The sequence below is a fragment of the Lonchura striata genome, chromosome 5 (genome assembly GCF_050655825.1).
Source record: "Lonchura striata isolate lonStrDom1 chromosome 5, ASM5065582v1, whole genome shotgun sequence".
Classification (NCBI taxonomy): Eukaryota; Metazoa; Chordata; class Aves; order Passeriformes; family Estrildidae; genus Lonchura; species Lonchura striata.
Genome location: NC_140707.1, coordinates 24,549,707 through 24,569,166, shown reverse-complemented (window position 1 = coordinate 24,569,166; position 19,460 = coordinate 24,549,707). Strand labels below are relative to the sequence as shown.

At 35.9% G+C, this 19,460-nt stretch overlaps 1 protein-coding gene across 23 annotated transcripts in view; it reads left to right on the top strand.

The window, feature by feature from the left end:
- SOX6 (SRY-box transcription factor 6) overlaps positions 1-19,460 on the top strand; it is a 371,335-nt gene that overhangs the window by 157,898 nt on the left and 193,977 nt on the right. The window lies entirely within an intron of this gene.

Genomic DNA, 19,460 nt, shown 5'->3' with positions numbered 1-19,460 from the left:
GTTGGTTATATTGACACCACAAGGCTCTTCCAGGAGTGTACTGGATGGTGTGCTAATAAAAATGTGCATCAAAAAGTTTAAACATAGTATCTGTAGGGATTCGAGCATTTCATAGCTTATTTTTGTATGGGTTCTCAAGAATTTTCTGTGCTTCCCCTGTATTGGTATATACTGGTTGTTTTAAGAGTGCAGAGCAGAGAGATCCCTCTAAGTCAGAGCCTTCTACATGCTATGTGTTCTCATCAGCTGAAATAAAGGTCATTTTTGATCCATAAAATAATCTTGCCTTTTATGGATCACATTAGAATGGAAAGCTATTCTAAAGTCTGCCTGTAAGTTCAAAGGTATTTGACTGTATCTTCGTGTTTAGGTTAGGTTTAGATTAGATATTAGGAGACAATTCTTTGCTGGGAGGGTGGTGAGGCTCTGGCAAAGGTTGCCCGGAGAAGTTGTGGACACCTCTCCCTGGAAGTGTTTAAGGTCAGGTTGGATGGAGCTCTGAGCAACCTGGTTTGATGAAAAGTCTCTGCCTACAGCACTGGGGCTGGAATTAGATCATCTTTAAGATCTCTTCCAGGCCAGGCCATTCTGTGATGATTTTATGGTTCTGCATTAAGTTCTTTTCCATTCATCCACCATTTTCTGCTGGAAAAAAAGTTACTTATGTTTTACAGAAAATAATTAATGAACATATGACTGGTACCATATAAACTAATGCAGAAAAATAATTAATAGAAAGATTGGAAATTCTTCAGGACTTTGCACTTAGGAAGTTCAATGTTTCTAAACATCTGTGTGGGCCAGGAATATCAAAATTCTTAGAACAGATTTGAATACTCAATTCAGTATTCAGAAGTTTCTCTGAATTTAAAAGAAGTGCTCTCTGTACTTGTTTGATTAAAATAAAATGTTAAAAATAATTACTATTTTAAGACTGAACTTTGTTTTAGCTCTTGTGCAGTCAGTTGGAGAAATGAGGTCTGAGATTATGAAACTGTTTTGTCATCCTTTGGTGTCTTTTGAACAACTTAATTAATATCCTGATCACGCACTTACCATACATGATGCTCTTTAACATCTATCCTTTAAAATAGGTTTTTATGCAGTTCTTTTCTTAAAATGGTATCTGCAAACAATGCAATTGAGGAGCTCTTTGTGTACTAAGTCCTGCCCTGTCACAAAATTGAAAAATACCTGCTGATTTTTTTAAAAACAGGGAGAATAATATAATGGGTTTAATGAATGAAATGGAGAAAAGACATGTGTTTCTACTGTATACTGTGGTGTGGGGGCTTTAAGTCCTGCATATCTCCTTTAAAAGGATGTAATAGTTCATGTTAGTCTCATTTATAGGGATGACCTCCTTGACCACTGATGTAGCTGTGGGATTTGGGCTAACACACAGTCATATGTCAGGTTAATTGTAGAGTTAAGTGTGGAGTAAAGAACTCAAGAATTCCAGTCATCAGTTCTACCCCCCAAACCAGCACAGTGAAAAGTCTCTTTTAATATTGCTACATAGAAACTTTCTGGTCCATCTATATCATCTGAATTTGAGAAATACAGGTCGTTGGGGTCAAACACTTAAATATTTTGTGCTATGCACTCAGATATTAGGTGTCTGCTATGCTTGTATATACTCTTTGTTGTCTCTATTGTACCTCATAACACTGGAAAATAAATATATACTGGAAGACTTTATCATGTCTAAATAGATTTATTTAATCAGACTCCTTTGGCTCCTGAAAATAAGTTGTCTAATGAGAATTTCATCTGAGCAGCTGTGACTGAGGAGGTCAACAGGCATTGCCTAAGAGAATATGGCCCAGCTGGTTAAATCTGGTTGTTGTAGTGATTTAAATGGTCAAGTGCTGCTTGTAATCCAGGACCGTCTGTTTGTAAAGGGAAGAGTGAGTGCTTCAGCATAATGTACAGCTGTTTTAATCTCTCTTTAATAATAGTGCTTCAGCCAGTGTCATGTCTTGTGTATGGTGTGGGAACACGGGTGCCACACACAGGAATATACCTTAGGTATGTTTTTAGCTTTATCTGTAGCCTGAACACAGATTACCAACATTACAGGATAAATATTTTTTTGACTTTGTGGTCCAGTATTTGCACTTTTTGCACTGTAAGGCACTCTCGTGTCATAATTTGTAATTATTTGGAAATGAGAAAACCAATGAGAAAATTGTAATTGGAAAATAAAAGAATGCTGCAAATATTTGGAGTTAATTTGAGTATGTAAAGACTTTGCTGACATGTGTTCTCATAAGACAGAAGAGGTCAGAAATGAACAGGTGTCTAATTTAATCAACAACATTAGACTCTAGGGCCTCTTGGATAACTTGGGTATATCCATCTTAGTTATTCTATGAGCTGAAGGATTGTTTTACTGGCCTTTTTCTTTGGAAGTATCCTACAGCACAATCAAGTATTAAAGCTCTTCACAGCTCAAAATGAAGAGTTTCTGTTATAGAGTATGGTCTAACTGCTTCTCTCCTTTTCTGTCTCCTTTAAGTAAAATACTTTTATTTTTGAATATTGCTTATGCTACTTTTGTGACACAGATTTATGGCCTGGCCTGCCCAAATTCTATGCTGAGAATTGGCTTCCAGACAACGATCCTACTGTAGCTCATCATAAGCCTTCAGGAGCAATAATTAGTAGTACACATCTTGTCTGTAGCGAGCAGAGCAGATTTCTCCCTTTCAGATCTGGAATGCTAGGTTGGCAGGTCAGCTGGCACTTCTGAGCTGGAAACTGGGCATGTCATTTCTGCTAAGTGCTAAGCCCTCATTACTCAGGGCCTGGATTCCTAATTCACTTTTGACCTTGATTCAGAGCAATGTATACAGTATCATTTTTCAACCAAGCTCAGTTCACAATTCTAGCACTAGCTTTTTCTGAAGTGCTTCCCATTCTTGTTTTCTCCTTGAAGACCATAGTTGAACGTTCAGAGATCAAAGATTTCTATGTATGCATGGTGGAATAATGAACATCTATATAAAGAGTAGTATATTCATAAATTTCCATCTATTCTCTGTCATGTGCACCTGTTTGTACTCTCTCTCTATGGGGGGATATATGGGTGGATATCTATATTAAAAATTAAGGGTTCACATGTATTATTAATTCTATATGCAGTAGGGAAAATCTTGCCACATTACTCAGTAGTGGTGGTTTTTCTGATTTTTTTTCTTTTGTTATTTTTTTTTCTTTCAGCTTCATGAGTTAATAATAACTGAATACTTTCTGTAATATTTACTTAAAATAGATTAACACTCCTCTATAAAGCTTTCTATCATTCTAATAATTATATTGGAATATAATTATATTGGAATATATTTGCACACGCAAATCCACAAATTTCCTGCAAATTTGTTTGGGAAGTAAAGAAACTTAAACTTTCACATACTGTGTTTTATAATTGGACATTGGCAAACAATTTGTGTTGCCATTGTTTGTTTCTTATTTATTAATTTATTTTTAAATTATGGTTGGTTTAGGTGCTTTTTAAAGAATCTCTGTGTGTTATATTGTATTAAATGGAGAGTTTCCATTTTTTTGTGGCTTTGTTTTATGCCTGCCTCAGCTGAGAACAGAGAGAGTTCAGACATGTGTACTTGTTTTTTTTAGTATAGTTTTAAGCACTACCTTTGAGAACTTTACATGTGAGGAGTTTTCTTTGGTGGATCAGTCCTAGAAGTGAACCACTGACCATTTGTGATCAGTGAATATTCTAAAATATTTTTAAAGAATTTTTGCACAGGTTTAATTCAGGTTATCTGTCTTGTGGTATGCTAGATACCCACACTTTCCACTGATGAAGGCATGATCTTGGCTCTCCTAACACAGCTGGTGTTACAGACCCCTGTTCTTTCTTCTTCCTTTTTAAATTTTTTTAAATGGATAAAGATATTTTGTTCAAGACTTTAAAAATGATACTGGGTTTTGGTAAGAGTATTATCCAAAGTAATCAAAAAATTTCATCAAATAATGAAATTTGCAAATGGTCACTAGCATTTCTCTTTGGATATGGAAAGCTTCTTCAAATCCTTTCATCACCTTTGAAAAACTCTGCCTTATCTGCTTGGTACCATCCTCATCATGGTTCTCTTTTCTTCTGAAGAATCACTTTTGCTAAGAAAATTCAGAATCAATTATGCATATGGTTAATTTAATACTTACCTTTTATTTGCTTTTTGTTGGAAGGCATATACAGTGGCATCTAAGAAAGGGAATTTTCCTTCTAAATTCCAGACATGCTTCCAAAATAAAAACAAAATGAGCAAAAGGCCCAAATGTCCAGAAAATAAATAGATGACTCAGACCAAGTTAAAGGAGAGATAAGAAGCACATTTTCCTAAATTGCTGTTTTCTTCCATTATTTAACTCCTTACCATATAATTAAATACAACTTATTATGTCTCTCTCTGTCTTTTTTTCTAAAATTCCAATTATCTTGGTAAAATGACTTGGTCACTTTTTCATTGCAATCTATGCTGCTGTTTTAGAAAAAATATTCTTCTATTTATAGACATCTTATAGATCATAAAATTTCTAATGCTACTTTTGTTGAAGTATACAGTGAATTCCTATCTCTAAATGTGTTACAGTAATTTTGGACCTTTTTTGGAACATTACTACAAAGGAAGGATTTTCTAGGGTGATTTTTCTTGGTAACTAAAAGATGCAACCTACTTTCCTTCTCTCCTTTGTATTTGATCTTTCTATCAGAAATTAATTCCATTAATATACTTTCATTTAATGAAATTTCAAATGCAACATACATTTAAGTTTCTTTTTTTTTTCAAAGAGATACTCTGTCTGTGTAATCATACTATGTGTGGCCATTAATATTTTGTCTCATTTTTATTTATCATTCTTACTGAAATTTAGGCATTTTTGATTATTTAGTTTTTTATATCCTTTAATTTTTCAGAATAATATTTTGTGATTAAATGTTATTTTTATTTAAGAAACGGCACATCTTGCCATCTTTCCACATCATATTTGTATTTACCTGGCTGCCTGAACTACAGCCTTACCCACTGTTGTAACACTTGAGAATCTACTCACTACTCACAGATTCTGTGTGGATATAGGAATTTGAAGAATTCCTTTTCACTTTTTCACACTTTTCAGTATGTCTCATGCTACATTTGAAAACTTCACTTTTCTTGGTTTTGAAATTATCTCATGGTACACAAATGGAGAATAGCAAAGGCATGGGTATAATGGAGAATGAGATCTACATGAATAGGTGAATAGAGTAGTTGGGCCATCTGCTTTGCTAAGATGTTTTCATGTCCCCTCTTAGTTCTTATTCAGGATCACCAGCAAGGAACTGGTGAGTTTGATGGTAGCCATTTGAGAGCCTGTCAGGAAAAACCTTTATGGAGCTTCTACTTTGCTGAAGGTTCAGTTTTCAAATGCAGGTTGTTCTCTGAAGGCTTTGAACCTGTGCATATCTACAAAATTCTTGCTTTTGCTGGCAGAGTTGATCCTCATAGGGAAAGAGCCTGAAATTCAGGACTGAATACTGAATTCTAAAGATTGGAACATCCATTCTAGACTGAATTTTTTTTTTTTTTTAGCAGGTATTTGCTTTCTCTGTTTTGAGATTCTTATATTACGTTGAAGAAACATCTTTATTCAACCTAGAACATGTGAGATGAGTAAAGTTCTTTTCATTTGAACAAATGTGCATTGACTTTCTTCTCATTTTCCCTGAACAGGACAGATTATACTGAAAAAGGCTGAAATCTTCTCTTTGCCATCATCTACTGACCATTCCAGTTCCTCTCCAGAGATGTATTTTCCAATGTCTTACCTTCAGGGATCATCTAATTTTTACTTTTTCTTTAATCCCACTGTAACCTCTCAATTCTGACATTCTCCAGTGTTAGATAAAATTTATTTTTTATTGCATGATAAATTGTTACAATGCTTCCTTTGTATATAATTTTTTGCATTATGTTCCTCTAAACTTCTGTCTCCTTTTTAGACATGGTCAAACATCTGCTATCTTTACCCTATCTGTATGTTATTAGTATTGTGAAAATATTATTCAAAAAAGCATATCTTAAAAGCCAGTTTTTCCTAGAGGCAGTAAAAAAGCAAGATCAGTATGAATAGGTACAACTGACAATGAACTCTGTGGTAGAGAGTATGAATGAGTAAATAGCTGCAAAAATATGGAGAGTTGCTTCAGTGGCGTGATCTTGGCAGCAGAAAAATAAATTCAAACTTCATTGGTTTCTGATGTTCTGTGACACAAACAGCATTATGATCTGATCATGCTTTAAAATGGAAATTGAAATATATTTTGTAGTCCTCAGGTTAATAGTAGGGACCAGACTGTGACTTCCCTTCCTAAAATGTGCTAATGTAAATAAATATAAGGATTTAGGGGAAAAAAATTGGGTTTGAACATGGTGGATCTTGTGTGCCATTGTATTTTCCAAGTTCTGGAGGGTGAATGGCCTCAGATTTCTTTGGTGATGGACTTAAATTTAAGTTGTTCTTACTTGCTTTGCCATTCCTGCTGTTTTGCAACAGGGCCTAAAAGTGCTTTAAGTGCTTGTGACTGAGGTAATGAATGAAAATATCTTCCCAGCACTGAGAGTATTGCATTAGACTGAATAGTCACCTTACTTGTAAAAGCACTATTAGAGAGGGGCAGCTGTAAGTAAGGATAATGATTTGTGTCCAGTGCTTATTTACTGAAAATTGTAAATGTATTATTTATTGAGAGCTCTCCAGACAGTGCTTGTCAGAATAAAAATGTCAACTCTAAGCAAAATGTTATAATACATAATAAAAATGCTAGGTAAACACTTTGGAGATACAGCTAATTAGATCTGCTTTTCTTAAAGAAATGACAGTAAAAATGCTTTGCAGCATATACATTTTAAATTCTGATCTATTCCTACTGATTTTTCCATACAGTATTTGGTTTAGATACCTTATCATTATTTAAAAATAATTTTGACAACTTTATTTGGTTGCCACAGGAGAGACAGAGGCACTTCCTGCCTGGCTGCATGAGGCAGCTCCATGCTCAGGCTTTCTTGTTCATCCCATGGAGAGAATAACTACTCTCACCTCTGTGTTTCAGTCTGAAACTCCACTTTGTTTGTGAGGGAAATCTGCCTCCAGTGGAAGCCACAAACAATTATTAAGATTAGTCTTCAGCCATGCTAATGAACCCTGAACAACTATTCCTAACAGGGAGCCTAAATCCATTCAGTGTCAGTGTTGCTTTGGTGTGTTATTAAATATGAGTAGGAATTAGAGAGGGAAAAAAAAGCAGCTAATTTTTTTTTCCTATTTAAAAATATTACTTCATTTAAGTTTTATTTTAATTATTTTTCAATTTTATTTTCCCTGAAATTTGCAAAGAGAAGAATTGGAGCTTAAAAAATTTTGGAATCTTTTTAGAGTGTTTTACAGTGTAAAAGGTGTAAGGGAGGAAATTGCCTTTTGAATTTATCCTTTTTTCCAAATAACTGATCAGTTCAGCATCATAAAATTTAGGATGCCATCTTGGAAAAGAACTTTCTTGTTTTGAGTACATGAACCAACCCGAGAAAGAGCTTTATTGTGATTATTTTAGTGGCAGTCTGTACTGCCCTGCACTCTGTTTGCTGCTCGTTCTGATACCTTGTGAAGGCTGACCTAGAGCAGAGCCTAGATGGAGTTAAAAAATAAAATAGGGATTTATTAAAAGGCCTCAAAGGATCCACCTTGGGCAGCACAGGAGCCCAGCCAGGGCTACACCCAAGGTGAACCCAAAATGGTCACAAAATGGACGATCAGCCACAGGGTCTCTCTCACTTTTATAAGTTCTGCTCCATTTGCATATTGGAGTTAATTGCCCAATTATAGCTTTAGTTGATGAAGTCCCATCCTTGTTTTTCTCTTTTCAGTCCATGTTTTTTATGCTCTTGGGCCTGAAATTTGGATCATTTGTCCTTCGTCCCCAGCTAGAGAAGGAATTGTTTGGTCCACCTACTCTATGAAGAGAGCTTGCCATCCCCTAATATGAAGCTCAGAACTACACACTAAAGCAGCATAAGACTCTGAAAAATATAAAAGCTAAAACCTGAGGCATCATTTCCACAGAATCAAGGAATCATGGGGTGGCTGAGGTGGGAAGCTGCTGCTTCTCTGCACAGGGCAGGATCACCTACAACCTATCAGGTTGTTCAGAGCCATGTCCTGTCAACTTTTGAGTATCTGCAAGGCTGTAAACTCCACAGCTTGTTCAATGTTTGCTCATCCTAATGATAAGCAAGGATTTTCTTTTGGTTCAAGGGAATTTCCTGTTTTCTTTTTTTGTTCTCTTTGCTTCTGGGCCTGTAACAGGCCACCACTGAGAAGAGCCTGGATCTGGCTTGACTCCTGCCATCAGACGTTTATATGTCATCCCCTGGAAGTTTCTCCTTTTCAGCCTAAACCTTCACAGTGATCCCAACCCCTCTTCATGTGAGAGATGCTCCAGTTACTTGGTTGCCCTGTGGCCCATTCCTGGACTCTCTCCAGTCCTGTATCTTTCTTGTACTGGACACAGCACCCTAAGAGTGGTCCAAAACATGATTTATTTTAAGGCCACTAGTTCTCTACTGTAAGACTGAGCTGGTACCTTTAAAGCCAAGTGGAACTTTCTTATGATAAAGTCTGATACTTCCTGAGCTTCTTGCTCAAGCCCTGGCTGAGCCCAGTTCATCATCATAATTTCAGTTTTATCCCTGTGCCTGTGCTCTCACTTTCCTATGCATAGCACAAAGTGAAAACCAAGAATAAAAACACAATTCAGTGCTCTTAACTACATATCTCTGTGCTTCAAAAGTGTATTTTGGACTGTGAGGAATCCTCCTAATTCCTATTTGTAGCCAGGCTTCTTCCTTATTTGCTCATTGGCACATTGATCTCCAAAATGAAGCAGTTGTTAATGTGTCAAAATCCACCCTCTTCTGTCCTGCTCTAGTAACATAAAGAAGTGGTGGTGTTTTTGTAAAGTTCAGATTGTGATATTCCTGAAAAAAAAAAGTGCACCAGTCCTAGTTAAATATAGTCTTGAGGGCAAGTACTGTGTAAACATCTGCAGAGAGCTCCTGTTAGCATTGCTCTGTCCTGACTAGCAGCGCTCACTCTGTTGCAGTCTTGGGTCTGTCTTTAGCATGGGCTGCCAATCAGTAAAGCTGTGCCAAAATGTCTTGTTCTACAGCCTAGCATTTTGGAATGTATCTAATAGCTGTTTTCTTTTATTAATCATAATATATTTTTAGTTTTACTTACATAGGTGCCCAGAGTTCCCGGGCACAGTGCCCTGTGTATGAATGGCTGTTTATTTTCATCTTCCTTTTTGTTAACTGCTTTACTTAATGCTTTACATAACTATTTGCCATATTTTGACATGAAGCTATAATGCACTGCTGCCTGCTCACATTTCTTAAAGAACTTGATGTGACATCACCCTCTACGGTAAATCATGATCTCCACTGAACCTAAAAAACCCCATCTTGAATGCTCTTCTGTCTTTTATTTGTTTGAAAATGTTGAAGCAAGCAGGCTCTTTCACCCATCTGGAAGAAGCCTGAACACTACAGCTTAGAGAGCCTGCAGTGATACCAAAAACATTAAGGGCTCTGTACTGAATGTCTTAGTCTAACACCACCTTAAGAATGAATTCTGTTTGCATTTCTAGCTATGCTGTGTGTGTTACAGGATATGCATGAGGACAGGATTCAGCTCTTTCTACTCTATCTTAAAATTTACCTGCATATTCAATATTTAAAACAGCTCTGCTTCTCAGTGTAGGTCTTAGCAGTCCTTATCGTATCTTAAATATGTAACAAGCAGATTACTTTTAAATATTTACAGTGAAACAAAAACTAACACATCGGGCAGAGGTTTGTTAAAATGTCAGAAGAACTTGCCGTAGTGAAAAATAAATATTGAACCAAGTTTATTCCTGAGGTGACTCTATTAATTTCAATAGAATTACTGCAGGAGTAGTTCTGGAAAAAAATCTGCCAAGATTTAGTATCATAATTTAAATATTTTTTCACAGAACTTTGAATAGCCCAGAAATAATTTTATAAGTCTGGCATGCACATGAATCACTAAGTAAAATAAGCTTCTTTTGCTTCAGCCTCTGTTTCCTCTATGGATGGTTTGTGTTTTTTAGCTGTTTAAATGGGGTTTGTTGCAGCTTTGTTAATAGGTTTTGTTACATCTGCAGTTATACTTGTAATTAAAAATTTAGTTGTAGCATTGGTTCCCCTAGGTTTCAGTGTATCTGGTGTTTCCGTGGTATAATAACTAGACAAAGGATCACGTCTGTTGCCCTTTTGTGTCTGTGTATCAGGTAACACAACAGACAGTGGCCAGACATATGACCTCAAAAATCAAACCAATTTGTTAATGAACTAACAAGGCAATATAATAAGCATCTCTATTCAGTCATTTTCCCCAGCTTTCGGTTGTTCCTTAGAGGAAGGGTAGCCAGTGCTGTATCAACAAATTATTTGATGACAATAATTTGGCTGATGAGAATACAAGGAAAAAGGCCACAAGCTAATTAAAAACACTGTATATTAGGTGGCAAAACGTGGCTAATGTTTTATATCTAATTGTAAAACTGCAATTTGCAACTTTCGCTAGTTAACGATTTTTACGCCCCCCTTCCTCCTTTCCGCACAGAAAATCATTAAAAAAAGGCCAAAAAAGAGACTACAGGATTTGAAACACAGTGGCCCTGAAGTGATGGGAAAATGGCCAAGGTGTCACAGCTAATTTCTGACCCTGCTTTATGAGTTCTGCTGTTCCTTATTCCCCTTGTCAGTCTGTGAATCCTTGAGGCTGTACACACTGGCCTAACATCACTCAACTCCAGTTTTATATCCTCTTTTAATAATGTTGAGTCTATTCTGTCCAACTTTGATTCAGACAACCTGCTTGTCTTGAAAAAGTGATATATTTAATCAGTGGCTCTGTCTCCAGCATAGCTCCCACTGCGTGAGACTAGAGCCAAAGAGTAGTGCAGTGGCCTGTCACTTCTGTTTGAATAGGTAATGTGGAGCCGCTCAGCCGAAGAGACAGGAGCTGGAACTGCTTGTTAGGACACATGATCAAAAGCCACTCTCTGCTTTCTGCCAATCAAGCCTCATGTCGCCTTGTGGGGCAGACATTAAATAGATTTTTCTGCCGTACACTGTGGGCACTTTGCCAGTCTGACATGTGAACTGTTACAAAAGATACAGAGTTTCCACTTCTTGCTGGCTGCTTTTAAATATTACCAAGCCCTTGCTGTCCAAAGTAGAATATTTTAAATAATGGATTATGATAAATTTCCACTGCAATTAGGCAGTCTCCTTCCTGCTCCCAACTCTTCAAAGATATTTCAAAAAGCAAAACTGTAACTTGGTTTCTGAAAACAAACAAGCAAACAAAAAACTGTTGAATAACCCTATGGCACAATGATGTGAACATGATTATTGTCTGAGAATTATGGTGAGTTGTTGCTTTCACTTGTGTGATTTTGAATATTGTTTCTATTTTTGGTATTTTTTCATTATTTAATTAGATTTTCCTAGTTGAGATCATAGCACTCTTTTATAACTATGTTTATGGGAAGGGATAATGATTTTTTTTTTTTTGTAAATGAGGTTGAATTTATTGATTGTGTTTATTGGCTGCTGGTGCAAATATAAATGTCTTAAAATGGCTCTGTAGTTGGTTTTAGTTATACTTTCCCTTGGTTTTTTCCTCTTTGTCTATTACCCTCCATAACCACCTCAGCTCTTGTGCCCATGGCAACAACGCTCAGTGGTTGAGGCTAACAAAGATGACATTTAAGCTTTGCCTAAGTAATGAATATTCTTTTGTAACTTCCAGGACCACTGATTTTATGTCATTTTTTAGAGGTCCCCAGTACCTAGAGAACTGCTTCTATTTACGTACTCGTGGTCATGATACCCAGATATTTACACCCTTGTTCTTGCCCTTACTGATATATCTTTTTCTTTTATTTTTTTTTTTCCTTTTTCAAGTAAAACTTTTTTTTAAACCAAAACATACCATGGCAATCTAGTGGAATTCATTTAACAGTGAGCTACACATAAACAGCTGCTCCTCAATAAGCCATTCTTTATAATACCCTTATTACCTTCTAGTGTCTCAAATTCTGATTAGTCAACAGTGCTGATTACTGTATGGCATTCCACTGCCCATCTTCCTTCTGCTCAGCTGCTCATGTCTTAGCTGTTCTGTGATTACAACACAACTTGTGCATTGTTTCTCCAAGTTGTCCTTCGTATTGTATATCTTTAAAAAAAACTCTAAACCCTGTCAATGAGATGGGGGAAAAACCTAATTTATAAATAAAATAAATTTCCTGAACCGCTGTGAATTGTTTTTGTACCACTGTAATCCTCATAGCCTGTGTGCTCTGCAGCTTTCTAGTGGGATGAATAAGTTCTTTAAATTTATGAAGGTAATCAATAAGTAATTTCCAGTTAAAAAAACTTTGGAAAAATGACAGTTATTGCAGTATTTGTAATAGAGCAGAAAAGATCAAGGACTGTGGGGTTGAAAACAGAAAAAAATCCACCAAACCCAAAAACCACAGCGTGCTTTGTCCTGGTTATGCTTTCACAAAAACCAGTGGGTTCAGAAGTCGTTAAGAGCAGAGCTTTGTCATGAGAAAGATGTTTTTGAACATCCCCCCAGTAATACAGGCTCGGTCTCAGAAAGGTGTGTGCTGGCAGAAGGAACGCACAGAGTGAAAATGGGAAGGGAAGGAATTCTGTACCTGGTGCTCTGGATCTCCAATTTCTGCTCAAAGCAGCAAAAGCAGGGGTTTGTTAAGGACATAAAACTTTGCCAGCTGCTTTCTAGGTAAATAGCAGGGCAGTGAGGAGAACACCCTTTCTGTGGCTCCCCAAACCCCTGCAGCTTCCTTTGGTGCAGCCCCTTAGAATCAAGTCCTGGTGAGTCTGAAACGCTGACACACTCAAAACGCAACCCCATTAAAGGCCTTAAATCTGTCATTGTGCTCTGGAGCCTGCTCTGAAAATAGCAAAGCTCTTTTTGTAAATTAAAATCGGTGTGAATGGGAACAGATGTTGACATGCTTTACTTTATCTGCAGGGATCCCCGTCAGGGGGGAGAGGGTCACTGAGGTTAGATGGCAGGAATTACTGCAAATGTGCAAAGGACAGGAGAGCCTGATCCAGACATTGTCTCTGGTTTTACCAGAGCGGGAATAGCATCCAGTGGGTATTGCTGGGGGCTGAAAAGTCTGTGTGTAAGGAGAGATGGTTGTGTAACAGCTTTAATTCCTTGGAGAATGCTGTCCTCTTGCATGTCTGTTTACAAGATAAAGGGGAGGGATGTTTGGCCTGTTTTACAGAATGAATTTGGTCAGATCTGGATTCCAAGGGATTCTGGGTGACCCCAATTCCTGTTTACTTTCATGTTACCTGAGCTCACTTAGGACTGCGTGGAAGGTGTTTGGCATAGCCAAGGCTCAAACTACAAAAAATTTGTGTTCAGTCTGACATTTGGTAGCTTTTTTTTTGGAATTTCAGAATTTCTTTTTAATGTATTGCATGAGCTCTCATGTCGCATTAGAGTCATCATCAACTTTTAATAGCTTTTGAAATAAAAATGTAGTTCTCTTCTGAAATGTGCAATTTATTAAATAGCTTTGCTAGTCAATCTCAATAAATTCTTGTTGAAGATTTTTCCTGATTTAAAAAAAAGATAGCAAAGGATGAATTTATTTATAAGAACTGTAATAGTTTCCCTCAATTCCTTTTATATTTTAGATTACCTTATAATTTTCTAAATCTACATTAACAATAATGATCAATTTTGTCAGTATTATTCACACCTTTTATTAATTTAGCATAGATGAATAAATGTGAATGTTGTGAAGAGTTGATTGGGAATAGATTTTAAATCTGACAGTTAGATTACAGGGTACCTAAGAAAAAATGGCTCTTTCACTAGGTACCTAGTAATTTAATTCTTGTTTGAAATTATTATAATTTATTACAGTGTGTGGGTCCTAATGAATGTCTACTATTAAATGAAAAGGAGAAATTGAAATTATGAAATTCTTTTAACTTGTATCTTAAAAATCCTCTTAAACAATTCAGTAGATATTAATAAGCAATGTGCTTTTCTTTCTTTTTTATATGAATGCAAACAAAAACATTTTCCTCACTACATAATGCTATTAGATCAGTGCTGTTGGAGATTCTTACTTAGAATCAAGACTATCTTAAAATAGAGGGGAATAATTTTATGTGATGAAAAATATCCAAAATTTTCTATCTTGATCAGACATTTAGACCTTCTTGTACGAGTCCTTTTTCCTTCTTCAAGGAAAGCTCAAAATCACTACTAGAAGTTTTGCTTTTGTTAGAAATGCAGATGTATATGTGTGAGAAATTAAAATTTTTCTGCATTTTTTCCTATTGAAAGAGTCAGTCATCAGGACATTAGAATATAATACATATTATACTTCTACTGTCATCATGTAAAATTATTTTTCTCCTTTGCTTGTTGGTTTTCATTTGAGAAGTGGTTAGGGGAAACTGGTAAAAATGGGTAGATGTTTCCAAACTAATGAAAAATGGGTAGGTAATGCCAAGTAAATGTAGCAAATAAGTTGTAGTAACATTTGAAATAGATGATGGAACACAAATTGTGAATTATCTTTGTTAAGAGGGTGAAAACACATTAGAACTTTCTTAAATACAATCGATATCTGTTCATATTACTATGGTTCACTTAAAATTACACCATAATGGAGTTCTAAAATATGTTTAAAGAATAGAAGGCCTTTAGTTTTTCTCTGTAACGTATCATGGTATCTAAAATTATGTGACTATCATAAGCAGAACCTGATAAAAAAAAGGTTAGAAGTTTTAGTGGAAATTTAATTTGTAATTGCACTGTTCATGAGTCAGCAACAGTTGTGGCCTTTGGCATTCATCAGTTTCAAACTGGCTCAAATTTCTCATCTATTCTGGGGTTTCTTTTATGTAAGACCTGACTTTAATGGATTTCTATTGTTATTAAAATATGAACATGCATCCTTCTACAAGTCAGAAAAATATAATTCTAACCTGTACAAGTCACTAGGTTTGCCTGTCATTTCTTGACTCTTTTCTTTAAGGGGAAAGCTATACAGCTCCTGAGTGAAGTCAACTTAGCATGAGTAATAAAATGCTACCTCTGGTTACCTGTTGCTGTCTTGCAGCTGACAGATGGGTCACCAGTTGGATATTCCATTTTAAGGTACCAAGGTAGCATTGCATGCTTGCATCCTTTGAGATGCATGTGTATTTTCCTCTGGGAAGGGAGTGTGGAAAATTATTCCACTGCATGTTTCCTGATATGCTGCCAGAAATGAAAGGAAAAAAAGAACAGAAAAAGAGAAAAGGAGAGGGAAAGATAACAGTAATAAAAGGAAAATAAAAAAGAAAAGTGAAAAGGTGAAAAAACTGTTTTGGGGTGTGGTTGTAATTTTTCACTTCAATATTTTTTGCATTTTTGTCAAGGAGATATTTTATGTTCAAGTACTTTGTACACAATTGTGGTGTAGTTTGGTTTGGTATGAACTTTGCTATTTAGCTGATAGGATTTGTTTTAAGCTACCAGTAGAAAAATGAAGACTGAACAGAATTTGTTCTTTTCAAACTTCTAAAAATACTCAGGCCTTTCTCATGAGTTAGGAATTTTTATATGTTTACTGTTCTTCACTATAACCAATTCCAACAACTGTCCTGTTACAGAAAAAAATAGGAGTATGCTAAGACGTGAGCTGAAAAAACCTTAAGAACTATCATTTCGAAATATAAACATGAATTAATGCTAGTGTCAAATTTCTCCCCTTTTTCTGAATTTCTTTGGCATATTCTAGCTATGTGTACTGTTTATTAAAATTTGTTTTTAGTAAAATATGTAAGTACTATGAAATGAAATTATTTTATTAAACTTGCAGTTTTGGTATTATTTGAACCTTCAATGTGGAAATCTGAATGAGATGAGATTAAAAGGTTTAAATAGCTTTAAAATTATATTTACATTAGTGCAATCTGTCCTTTTTAATACTAATCTGCTTTTTTAGTTGAGATTGTACTCTAAAAAACCCACCCAGGGTGCATTAAAATCGGCCAAAATATTTACACTACGAAGCTCCTTTCTTTATTTCCTAATCAGCCAGAGTTCTCAAGGAAAAGTTCAGTTCAGATATTAGCTATACTTCTTAGAAATGACCTTGTGGGGTAGAGAAGCATGGCACAGTGGCACTTTCCAGCTGTACACATGGTATCCGTCGGGGTACAATCATGCTCAGTCCCAGCACCGCAGGCTTGGACATATGTTGAGTTTTATTTCTTTCTTCTGACATTAATCCTATTCACCAGCTGTTCTGCCAGCTGCCATTCTTCAGCTTGGAGATTACATTTTGGGGGATACCAACAATCGCCTAGTTGACCAGTGTTCTCCCCACTTACTTTAAAAATGATTGGAGTTTTGGGTTAGCATTGCTCAGTCTTTTTTACTGCCTATGTCCTTAATTGTCTTTGAATTCAAGACTTGATTTATGATCACTTTGAATACACTGCAGAAAAAAACCTCAAAAGAGCTCTGATTTCCACCATACTGGTAAATCTGTGCTCACAGAAGGGGAAAAAAAAAAAAAAAAGGTTTGCAGTTAACATTCTGAAAGCTGTAATTAATGTTACATGCACTATTATGTAAACAGCATTAATTAGTGACAAATTCTTCTGATAAAAATCATTTTTAATCAAAAGAATATCTTAATTTTTCATTTTTACATGAGTCTATTTTAAGAAGTTGCAGTTTTGTAAGAAACTGTTTCACTAATCTAGTTTGAACAGGGTATTAAATCTCTGCTCCACTCATAACATATACTAATAAGTCGTATAGATTTCTTAGTTCATATTCCAGATGATCTGTCCATAAGCAGGATGTTAAACATCTGTAGTTTAAGCCTTCTGGGACTAACAAATGCATTAATGCTGGAAAGAAATGTGGCCTGAACAATAAGGTTATAGACCATGTGGTAAAGAAACAACCCCGATATCATCAACTCAGCACATACGGTGCACTGCACCCGAGTTCTAGCACAGCACTGAAAGAACAATGTCAGTTCTAAATTGTATCCGTTTATAGCGTGTATTTATCACATTCATACCAGCAAAGACAGAGAATCCTGTATTCAACATAATTATTTCGTGTGGCAATTTAAAGATCTTTGTTGCACATTCTTCACAATTGAGCAAAATTGGCTATTAGCTGGATAAGGTTAAGCTAGACTATAATGGTAAATATTTATTACAGGAATATTCAATTAATAACACATATTCTGCATTTCTTTGCACAGCCAGTGATTACGTTCAGGTCATACAAAGCAAACGTTCAAATTGTCCAACTTGGATCCCACTTTAAGGAAACAGCAGCTCTATTAATGAAACCCATCCACCTTGATTCTTTTATTCCCTGTTTCCCTTTTGCATATTTCACACAATGTTCATTTAATACAGTTAGACAATCAAGCTATTGAGAGTTAACACAGATGAAATATTTTTCAAATAGGAGTTACTCTTGACTTCCATCATAGTCAAGAAAAGTTCTTGGGAGGAATGGGGGTGGGGGAGAATCCTAAGAAATATTCCCAATGAGATAATGTTCCAGACTCACCAGTAGTGAACCCCCTTTTCTAAATATGGCCATTCTATTTATAGAAATATTCATATTTTCATTGGTGGCCAAAGCACTGCTTATAGGAAAACCTACAGGTGACTAATAGGAGTTGCTCACTAAGTGGAATAATGAATAGTATTAGGTGTCAATTAAATCAAGCTTCCCCGAGGTGCAGGTGCTCCACAATGTACTGACACATTTCAAGTAGCAGCGCCACTTCACCCATGCATATGAACAAGCACATTTGCATATTAAAAAGCTGAAAATTATTTAACTGAAGCAAAAGTCTTTTAGAGATGATGGAGGTTATTAAAACTGTTGACAAGAAAGAAGGTAATTGCCTGAAAATGAGAGATGACATTCTGCTATACACAGGGAACGTTGTTTTTGTTGTATTGTGCAGCAGTGCCTGGGTGTATAACCTATTACATTGAGATTGCTCCTATGCAATTAGACCCTTTTTGTCCTCACTTCAATAAGGCTATGATTATGAAGGATTGAAGAACACTTGGCATATTGAATGTCTGTTGTTTTTATAACTTCGTCAGAAATGACAAAACACGTTTTGTGTCCTGTTTTTTCTTTGTAGGCTTATTGATTCTGTGATTATAATATTCATAAAAGACAATGTGTTCATGGTTGAACACTGTCATTTATACAGGTTTTATTTTTTTTATTTTTGAGCATAGTACTTGTTTGAATGCCAAGGTGTTAGTCAGAAAGACGGGCATATAGAAAGTAAAAGATGAATAGGTGAGAAATTTAGCGCTCTAATAATGCCAAATATTTCTATTAAAAGTCAAATAAAAAGCCCATATATTTCAGAAGTATCTGCTCAGAAATACTCACCAACTTGTGGTTAATTTACTTTTTACCTCTCAGCAGTAATTGTTTTCCTATGTGTTTTCTTTGTCCTGTCTCTCCTAGTGATAGCCTAAAGAAACTGGTTGAATTGCACCTTGCAAGGGGCAGGAAAAAAAATGTTTCTGTGTAAACCATGAGTGAGAAACTTCATTTAGCTCAGGCACAAGGAGGAAAACAATGAAGCTTCGCTTTACGAAGCTCTCTTAAGATAAAGGTGCCTGGCAGGCAATACCATTTAATGCTTACCACCTAAATGGTCATTTGTGGTGGGATTTGCAAAACTGCCTAAGAGATTTGGATGCCCAGTTCCCATTAAAGTTAATGAGAATTGGCGGCAACCAAATTCCCTTTGCAGCTTTGAAAATGTCAACCAGCCTTTCAGTGTTTGTGATCATGCTGTATGTTGAGAGAATGTTTCCTACAAGCTCTGTTTTTGTTAGGTTTTCTATTATGTTCCTGGAGTTGGCTCAGAATCTGGTGAGAAGCACAGCTACTGCAATGACTTGCTTTGAGTATGCGCAAAGATGTTAACCTTTCTGCTTCACATACCCTTTCTGGAAATTACACACCCCAGCACTTCCTTGATTCCTGCATTATGCTTTGGAATATTTTTAATTAACTTATTTATATGAAAAAGTATTAAGACTTATTAATAAGAAGGTTTTATTTCAGTCCTAGTGTCCTGGTATGTTGAGGTATGTGAGACATGTAGATCCTCATCTGTCTGAAACAGTTTTAAATGCATTAAACCACAGAACATTGTAATGATATAAATTATTTATGATATAATTGATGTGCTCAAACACATAATGAGTCATGAGGATAGATGATCCAAACTCAAG